Below are 10,000 nucleotides of genomic sequence, written 5' to 3'. Positions count from 1 at the left end.
TAGTTGTGTTGAGGCAATTGGCGTTTAACAGGTATCGATGGTCAGACCTAGACGAACCGAAGGAAAGTGTATTTTTTCAAAAGGAGATTTCAGGACTGAAGGTAGTTGGGCAGGAATTAACAAGGTGTAGCAGAGTTGAAAATGACAATCGTCGAGTTATGGCCGTTTGGCTTCAGGTATAGGTTCCTTAAAAATGCATTTTGTCTTAGGCAGGACTTGAATTTCCTCGGCCCAGTGGTCAGACAGACCTGTCTCTGTGGCGCAATCGGTTAGCGCGTTCGGCTGTTAACCGAAAGGTTGGTGGTTCAAGCCCACCCAGGGACGCTTAGTTTTGATTGGCATAGGCCAGCTGTAGGCGAACAAGTGAAAGTTGGCCATGACTAAGGGGCCAATCGGAAGATCACTTCGTCACCTTCGTGAAGGCGAGTCTATGTGTGAGGTCTTTGCCTTGAAAGCGATTTTTATTCATCTGTAGAGTGGATTACGGGCGTCCTTCGGGTCAACACTAACAGCTTTAAAAAATGGAGGAATCCACGTTTCCTGAGAAATCAGCAGGTGGAGCTCATTCTACCGTAAGCCTTTATTTCTCTCACTTGCCATGAATGATCCAGTGATTTCACACTCTCCAGGGGAACAGGAGTTCCCATCTCCCATCTTTGAACGAATAGAGATCTTGTTTAGAAGTTTACAGCGGATAAAATGCTCTTCACTTCAACGAAAGACTCGTAGACATGACGTGATTAAACTTGATAACAATACAAACATTCTGTCTGCAAAGAATCCGGGTGTCGATCCCGGTTCCTACCGCAAGGAAGTGGGCGGTATATTTCCCGTTTTTTGGAACCATGCTGGGTAGGTGATATTTATGCGATTTGCACTTAAATGTTTGCCACCGCTATATCTTGAGCTTCTCATTTCCATTGTTTGTTTTTGCCTCGACACCTTGTCTTCTGTAATCAAATGTATTATTCAATGGAGCATCAAGTCGGAAGAAATCTTAGAATTAGGTACTAGAGTTACACGATCGACCAGCTATGGAAATGTCACAAGACCACTTGTGAACGTTTGATTTTATGAGTAAGAGAGTTTCGTGTTATGCAGCTCTATGGTTTAGAAGACAACTCGATAGATGTGAGCATCCTATGCTTGCTTCAAGCTTTTTAAATTGAACAACAACGGGAGGTTAGGTATGACACGTAGGTATGACACGATTGTGGTTTTCATGTACTAATCATGCGGAAGTGGGAGAGGAATTGGCCAAGCTCTCAAATTAATAAGTCAATTTGCCACGTTGACCTGAGGCGTGATAATGACCCGGAAGTTTCTGAACTATGAACATTATTGGGTATATAAGGGCCTGTCCGGGAGTCACCGCGGTAAAACGCACTGCGCATGAGGTCAAGTTTGAGCTTCCGGTCAATTACGCATTTCCGGTTACGCATTAAAATCCAATGTAAACGAGATAAAATCCCGTACTGCGAGGTTTGTAAACAAAAAGTAAGAGTTAGCATAAGAAAGTGGGAGAAAGGTTTGGCTCGTTGAAAAGTTTATTTTTTATTTATGTTTCAAGTGCTTGCACCAAGGGGTTTGGTGTTTGCTCCAGCAACGAAATATGAGAGAATTTCGGGCGCGTTCGCGCTCGAGAAGAAGATTTTTTTTAGGAAGTTCTCCTTGTTGCGTTGGCTTGGTTGTGCAGTTTCTTTCCAGAAAAATGTGGGTAAGCCAACAAAAGCAGGCATAAATGTGCCGTGTCCATTGGGATGAAATACGGAGGAGCAACAACAGGTGCTCGGTTCCTAGAGAAAACCATTCGCGAGGCCTCAGGAAACAGCGAATTCCTGCGAGACCTTTGGTTGTCCTGGAGACCATAAGAGCAACATGTCATGGGTACAAGCCAGGTACAAAGTGGTGGTACAAATGCTGTACTCGAGTGGACGAAGAAACAATGTTTACCTCGCATCCTGACTACAAGCCGCCTGTGTTACGAACTACTGAACAAGTCAGTTAATTACACATCGGTTAATTATAATTGACACGGAGGTTCGCACTGCCTTGGATTGCTGCTAGGATTTGCGGAATCTCTTTACCAGCAAATTAAATGAAATCGAGGGAAAGGAAAGCATACTCTCCCAAAGATTTTTGTTGGAACAATGGAAAAGTTGTTTGTATTAAACTCTGTAAAATTTGCTGTGAAATAGACATAATACCAACAAAATTTATTTGACTTTAAAAATAGTTGATTATATTTCGTGTTAAATGATCCCAAGTTTTAAGCAGTGGTTCTCCACTAGGATGGAAATAAACAAACTTCAGATGACAAACTTCAAAAGGTACTTACAAAATTATCTCGTAGTATTTGGGGAGTGTTATTTGCATTTAAAGTACGTCACATTTTTATTTTACTCTTCTTGAATACAGTCCAGTGGGGTCAATTGCTTCACTAAAATTCATTGTTGGCGTGCAGGTAGCAAAATGCTACCTCAGGCGGTTCAATCTAAAATTGGTATATTTTGGAAAGAAAAAACGATGTTGCTGAAGCTGGGAAATATTATTTTGAAAAATTAATTGCCAAACAAATTTAAGGAAAAATAATAACTTTAAAGACTGCAAAACAAGCACTTTATGCCACTTGCCACTTTACTATACTGTTAAATTTTAATTTTAAAAAAATATTACTCTTAATCTTTTAGGCTCCGCTTAAAACAAATGCAAGAGGGAAACCTGTTGGGGAACGGAAGTATCATCTAGAAACATCCAACGTTGATACCACCAGTAAGGCACTACCTTTGGCATATTCTTTTCAGAAACAAACAATGATAGCTTAAACACTTTACCAGAAGCACTCTGTGACTTCAAAGACTGTTCTGCAAGTGCATCTGAGAAAGCAATCCGTTCATCCTGTTTTCACACATTCCACCCATCTTGCATGCAAATGGCCCATGATCACTGTCCTATCTGTTGAAAACCTCTCCTCGATGAAATGGAAAGGCTGTCCAATTCCTTTAATGAATCATTATTGGAACCAACTAAGCAATTACCAGGACAATCAACAACAACAGATGCTACTACGAACTGTGATGATGAGGATCGGGATGAGCTGCCAACCAGTGGTCACAATGACAAAACATCAACCTACTACCAAACAGAAGCATGGCAAATGAAAATTGACCAAACCCTAGACTCATTTGTAGTTCCACAGCCACAACAACTACAACAGCCAACTCAAACACAGCAACAATCCTCAGCACAAGGACAACATCTGCTAGAAAGGAACATCCACATCTTACTGTGTGTTAGATATGGTCCATAATTGGCTTTTACAGCTAGACAGTCCTAATGAACATCTCCACCGGAGTCTGCTTTTTGGACTTTTCAAAAGCTTTTGACCGTATTGGTTATAACATCTTAGTCCAAAAGCTTATTAACCTTAACGTTAGACTTTGTCTGATCCCTTGGATCATTAACTTTCTATGTGATAGAAAACAACGCGTTAAGTTAAATCAGACATTTTCAGAATGGCTCCCTGTCAAAGCAGTGGTCCCCCAAGGGACCAAACTAGGTCCGAGTTTGTTCCTCATAATGGTCAATATTTTGGGGAGGGCCATGTCACCTAATTTCGGAACGTGGAAGTGCGTAGATGTAACAAGAATTTATATGCACTGGCCGGGAATCGAACCCGGGCCTCCCGCGTGGCAGGCGAGAATTCTACCACTGAACCACTAGTGCTTGCGTGAAATTAAATCCAACCCGTTAATACAATGAACAAAACTGGCTGACGGTACGTATTTTCTTTCATTGCAGAGCTCGATAAGTGTCCTAACGGAGCTGTTAGAGCTGACAGAAAATGTTTTTATCGTAATGAAGGAATACTGAGCCAAGTACAAAGGATCCTGGAAAGTGTTTAAGGTATAGGGAAGATATCCTTGACGTCACCAATTGCCATTAATGTGCCAAGCAAAGCCCGATTGGCTGTCGAGACAAAACGATCTTTTGTTCCTGTGGTTAGCACATCTGAATAACAAAAGCAATGTTTGTAAAGAGATATCTTCCCCATTGTCACGACTGAATGTCCGTTTCGTTAAGTTCCTGTACATATTTGTTCAGAAATGGAAATTCAACTGATTTTAACAAACCAAGACCTGCTGAGGCCTTACTACAGAATAATACAGTAGGAACAGAAATACGGTGTGGCCGAAAATCCAAACCGACTGACCAGCGTGAGAGACAAGATTTCTGCCATTAGACAACCAGTTGTAGCTTGAACGTTTTAAATAGCAGGGTAGACCTTAAGGACGAGAAAACAACATTCAACCAAGACTATTATTAAAAGGGGACAACCGGATTTGAACCGGTGACCTCTCGATCTGCAGTCGAATTCTCTACCACTGAGCCATGCCACCGGTTAGTCCAACCATCTTATCTCTGCTAAAGTAAAATAAATGGATAAACTTTACTTTCTCGTTTGGCGATCGGGATTCATGATTTAAAAAGGCTAATAACGTAAAACTGATGTGAGATAAATCTTAAAATATCTGTCAAATTTTCCAATGATATATCTTGTTAGAGCGGTTTTCAAATGAGTGTCGTAAAAGCAAATCCAAAGTAATTACTTTGGCCAATCAAAAAGGACGGAGACAATCCAGTAAACCAACCAAAACCCGAAGTAATTACACGTAGCCGACACAAAGCGCGGGAATATGTGCACGCGCGAGCCATGTGTGGTCTTGGTTTCACTTCTGATTGGTTAAAAAAGTGGCGCGAGAACTTTGAACCAATCACTAAGTAAAGTAATGCAAAATTCGCTAATTACTTTCGACGCTCAATTGAAAACCGCTCTAAGACCAAACGCTCCCTAGATTAGTTGTAGAAACAAACGGAAAGGTCGTCCGTAGGAAGAAAAAAATAACAGACACTTAATACTTGACGGGAATGAATTTAGTTACAAGCGCAGGTTTTAGCTGAAATCTTTATATTCGACAATTTACAAGAACTCTTTCAAAGAAAAAAAAAAAAAAACACGGCGTGGAGTTCCAGCGGGCATACGTGCTGTTGTTGCAATTTTTTGAGACCAGAAGCATAAAGAAGCGACTTTCAATTTCAAATTGTTTGTCGTCCAAAAACCACGGATGCTTTTGAAGAATGTGAGAATCATTTGAAAGTTTTCATCTTAGGTCAGGTTTAAGCTTTTACGCGATTACAAATCGCTTCAGTTTAGTGAGTAAAAGAATTGGATAATATCTGATCCCCTTTCGCTTAACACAGTAATTTTACAGTAAGAGAAAAACACGAACAAGGGAGAGACACGATTGATATCTGGAAGGGGAGCGTTACCGCTTTGGAAATTGAAGGCCAGGAGAGGTAAGGTTGGAGGGAATTAAATGGGAAAGGACAAGAATTTAAATGCACTGGCCGGGAATCGAACCCGGGCCTCCCGCGTGGCAGGCGAGAATTCTACCACTGAACCACCAATGCTTGCGTGAAATAAAGTCCAACCCGTTAACGGATTAACCCAGGATTAGCGTAAATTTTGTTTCATCGTTTCAACTTTCGGTGAAAGATTTTTTTACTTACTTTTGTTTTTCAAGATTGACTTTTTCTAATGTACAATTTTGCCTAATATCAGCGTTGAACAGCATTTGGGATTAGCGTGAATCGTTTTTTGAACAACCGGGGCCTGGTTTTACACTAAGGGCCCTTCCACGCTAGTGCGTTTTCAAAAACTACAAAAAAAACGATTGAAAACGGAGGTGCACGAAAACACCTTTGAAAGTGGAAACTTTTGAAAAGGGATTTCTATCTTTCTAGTGTAGACGGCGAAAACGGGGGTTTCCGAATTCGCTTGACGTCATATTTATTTTGTATGCCTGACTTCCCCGTACGCCAAGACGTAAACAAAGCCTGGTAAGAAAAACTCATCTTTAGATCTCCGTTTTCATTCTCTAGTGTGGAGGGCCGAATACGATGTGAAAACGCTAGTGTGGACGCAAATCTTTTTATCCGGAGGTTTTCAAAAACGCATTAGTGTTGACAGGGCCTAAGTCGATATTACTTGTTTTGTTTCCTTTACAGATATCGACGAATGCAAAGACCCCCACATCTGCGGTCCAAACGAAAAATGCATGAACCATCCTGCAACGTATGAATGTCATTGTATCGAAGGATTTGAATATAAGGATCAAGATAAGCTAACCTGCACTGGTAACAACTGAAGACACTAACATACTTTAGTTTAAGCTGAAAATTCGCAATTGACCATATTTTCTCTCTCTACATTTGAAGCAAATTAACTCCAAGTTCGTGAAAATTTCTGGTGTGTGACAAGTTAAATTTGCTTAAATCATCTACCATTATTTTCTCTTAACCTTGCGTGTGAATACTGTGAAGGTAACCAGATCACTCTCGTTTTCAGGGTCTCGGCTTTTACTTTCCCACTGCCTCTGTTGTGGGGAAATGAAATATCCTGGGAAAAATGCTAAACTTTGACAACTAGTAACGGAAATTTGTCCTGGTATTCTCGGACAGAGTAGATTCATTGTAGGTCCCGTCTCACCACAATCGAATAATTTTATCGGACACTTATCAAATTGACTTAGTTCCAATAGTGGTGGCCTTGTCTTTGCTTGTGGCCGGTATATCAGGGTTAAGCGAATCCGTAATTATAGATATCAGACCTTTGGTTAGAGTTCGAGTATGGTCACAATATTTTTCGGAGAGCCCTCGTTATCTTTGTCCAGAGTAAAGGGTAACGAGTCCTCTGGGAACGACATTTTACGGTCAAGAGTTTCAGACGTAGCACTTGGTTTGGATATCTTATTTTTTTAGTACGCGACTTAGAGCCTTTAATTATCTTTGGTAAGCCTAGGAGCTTTGAGGGCGAAAAAAGTTTCTATTGGTGTTTGCTTCCATACTACAATCTTATGATCAATAAAATTAGCTCACTGAAGGTCTTGATGAAGATAAATTATACTATATACGTGTGCATCACGATATAGTGAAGTGAACATCGACTTTTATATATCCCTACAAGTTATTACACGTTTTATAGATAAATTTAGCTCAAATTGAAAAGGCCTTGGCCCCCTGAAAGAACTAAGAAGCTAATCCTACTTACAAAAAAGACACAAGATGAAAGCAGGCATGCATATTATACACAGAGCAAAATATAACGTAAAGGAGGCAGAAAACATTATTGCCAGTATCCTTTATCGTGTCGTCTTTATGTTTCTTTTTAATTCAACAGTCTAACGCTGGAAGATTTGACGATACGTTCCATTGATAGAATTCCAAACTCTGGGTCCCTCAAATCGAATGTCCCAATTTTCCGTCATAGGGACATTGAAACTTGATTGAAGTTCGAGGTTTCGAAAATTAATTTGCAGAAGAGTGTTATGAAGGTTGCCCAGAGAATTCAGAATTTAGGAGTGGAAAATGCCACTGTTTGCCTGGTTACACTTTTGGACCTTACAAGGAATGTTACGAAGGTAAGCTCATGTCATGCTCTTGTGGAATAAAAAACCGAACCGACAATCAAAGAACCCAATGCTCATTCATGCATTACATTTCCCCCGTTTTCTTGTCATTAATTTGTCAACACAGCAAACAACCAAACTGATATTTCTTTCACGTGTTTTAATTTGTTTTAAACAGAGGACATGTTTGATGCAAAACTTTATGCCGCGGGATCACCAAGATCTGTTGACCTTCCCAGCATTCTTCTCGTGGTTGGACTGCTTAGTTCCAACATTCGTTTAGATTCTTAACTGAAGTCAGATTGTTCTTGTGGCGACAAGTGTTTTTCAAATGACATGTGAAGACTTAGGAGAAGGGTAATAGGTCAGTGACAGAATGGTATTCTTGTAGTCCGTAAATGTGGCTTTTTGTCAAAATATAAATATAAGATTGCGTTATTTAACTCATGTCTTGACCAAATAAACATTTTTTCATTTTCTCAAGTAACACTTTTGCTAACTGTATGTTTCAAATACCCTTTGGACAGAACATGAATGATTGAACTCTGAGAAATAGAGTGTGTTTTTGTTGCTTGTGTCATTTGGAAGGGATAAAGTAACCGAAGCATCTGACCCGCCCTGAATCCTAAATCCTTGAATCTAATTGGCTAATAGAGAGTGCTCATAACCGGTCCAGCTTTTTCCCAGCTTTTTTCGTGGTCCGTCCGCGTGGGGAAAAGCCGAGTACCCTTCTCAAGGCCAGAGGCTAAAACCCAAGGAGCCATCCTAGGAGTCCCTGCGTAGATATAAAGATGATTTGGTGTACATAAAGATACCTTGTACACCTACATAGTTTTACCCGAGACCATACCGCGCCCCTAGCTATGATCAACTGATACTATCCTTGGGAAGATATTCGACGGAGGACAATTTCAGGGCGTCAGGAAGGTTAGTGGGCTGTTTAGTGTTATATATTTTGAATATACATGAAATTAATAAAAAGAAAAAGCTTTAGAACTGAAAGCTCAGGCCGTAAAGGGGCTATGTCACGCAAAATCATATAATTTCATGACACCAAAAATGCCCAAAAAGTAGAATGAAACATTGCAATAACCACCTAAAACTGTTGAACAACACAAAAGCAATACAGCAAAAGGAAAGAGAAGCATGGATGGACACAAATGGACGTGATCGAAACGGATTGCATTTGGGTTATCTGGATAACCCCTGTACATGTGGCGTAATCTTTGTATGAATTGCGCAATGTGTTTTTTAAATTTTGCTTTTGAAGAGTTAGTTCTAAGAAGCCTTAGGGCGTCGCCTTTCCTGACGCCTGGAGGGTGGCAGGGCTTGAAGTGCGTGCATTGGAAAGTCTCTGTCGGCTTAAAGTGTGCACACACATCAAGAATAGAGTGCTTTTTGACCTTTTTGAATCTCTCGCTCTTGTCTACATATGTATCCAAGAATGTTATTTCAGTATCTGAAATCTCAGCCGTGAATTTATTGCAGGGGGATAGCTATTTTCTAGCTCTGTGAAGTTGTTTATTGCTTCTTTGTTCATGTTCCATAGAGACAAGATGTCGTCAACGACCGTTTTCGGTTTGTGAGTCTTTGTTAGAGTGTACAAAACAGGGATTCGTGGCAGGTTTGGTGTCAGGGATAACCATTCCCAACCCAATGTGGTCTCCGCGATGGAGAGCATTTCGAGACTCCCTCTAATGCCATGGGTAATTAAGTGCCTTACAGTTTTCTTTCTCATCTGAGAGAATCCGACCCTCTCGTGATATCTTACCCATGGTATCAGAAACCTCTCAAAAAGCCAAAGAACGCAAGGAGGATTGATTTCTGGAAGGGTAACTTTTCCGCTTTGGAAATTTGCGGTCAGGAGAGATTGGAGGCATTCCAATGGGAAGGAACAGGAAAATGGTGTGTACTGGCTGGGAATCGAACCTGGGCCTTCCGCATGGCAGGCGAGAATTCTACCACTGAACCACCAGTGCTTGCGTGAAGCTGTGTGACCCAACAATACAATCGGCAAAACTGGGTGACGGGGGTAGTTTCTAAAGAAACTGTGGTGCTGCGTCGGTGGGGAAGTAGTATACAAAAATTTGGTTTATCAACGGAGTTGATGATGTAAATTGGCCACCGTACAGAGATTCTAAAAGCTGACGTTTCGAGCGTTAGCCCTTCGTCAGAGCGAATCGAGGAATTGTGGGTTACGTGTAGTTTTTTATAGTATAGTAGGAGCTATGCTATTGGTGGTAACATGGCAACCTGAAAAATAAGAATACATTAGTTGAATGAAAAGCGTTCGTTAATACCGTGAGGATTAAGGGTGCCGACTTGAAGATGAATTTTTGCTCCGGATACTTGCGGCTTTCCGTCTCACCTAGATGTAGGGAAAGGCTGCAGATAGCCATGTGTTTTTTGGAGTGGTTAGGGAGATTAAAATGACGGGCGTTTGGCTTAGATGGATCCTTGTCATTCTTCTCAACATCGCGAAGATGTTTGCGGAATCGGTCGCCTAGTTGTCCACCTGTCTCGTCAATGTA

The 10,000-nt window shown here is 40.9% G+C and overlaps 5 non-coding genes across 5 annotated transcripts; 1 reads left to right on the top strand and 4 right to left on the bottom strand.

Annotated features, from left to right (window-relative positions):
* The first annotated feature begins 250 nt into the window (after positions 1-250).
* On the top strand, positions 251-324 carry Trnan-guu (transfer RNA asparagine (anticodon GUU)). Its single transcript has one exon. It is a non-coding gene; the product is annotated as a tRNA-Asn (tRNA).
* Positions 325-3,655: 3,331 nt separating this feature from the next.
* Trnag-gcc (transfer RNA glycine (anticodon GCC)) lies at positions 3,656-3,726 on the bottom strand. The gene has a single exon. It is a non-coding gene; the product is annotated as a tRNA-Gly (tRNA).
* Positions 3,727-4,328: 602 nt separating this feature from the next.
* Trnac-gca (transfer RNA cysteine (anticodon GCA)) lies at positions 4,329-4,400 on the bottom strand. The gene has a single exon. It is a non-coding gene; the product is annotated as a tRNA-Cys (tRNA).
* Positions 4,401-5,401: 1,001 nt separating this feature from the next.
* On the bottom strand, positions 5,402-5,472 carry Trnag-gcc (transfer RNA glycine (anticodon GCC)). Its single transcript has one exon. It is a non-coding gene; the product is annotated as a tRNA-Gly (tRNA).
* Positions 5,473-9,377: 3,905 nt separating this feature from the next.
* Positions 9,378-9,448, bottom strand: Trnag-gcc (transfer RNA glycine (anticodon GCC)). Its single transcript has one exon. It is a non-coding gene; the product is annotated as a tRNA-Gly (tRNA).
* Positions 9,449-10,000: the final 552 nt, after the last annotated feature.

This window comes from Montipora foliosa, chromosome 3 (genome assembly GCF_036669935.1).
Source record: "Montipora foliosa isolate CH-2021 chromosome 3, ASM3666993v2, whole genome shotgun sequence".
Lineage (NCBI taxonomy): Eukaryota > Metazoa > Cnidaria > Anthozoa > Scleractinia > Acroporidae > Montipora > Montipora foliosa.
This window is presented reverse-complemented; position numbering and strand designations above follow the sequence as displayed.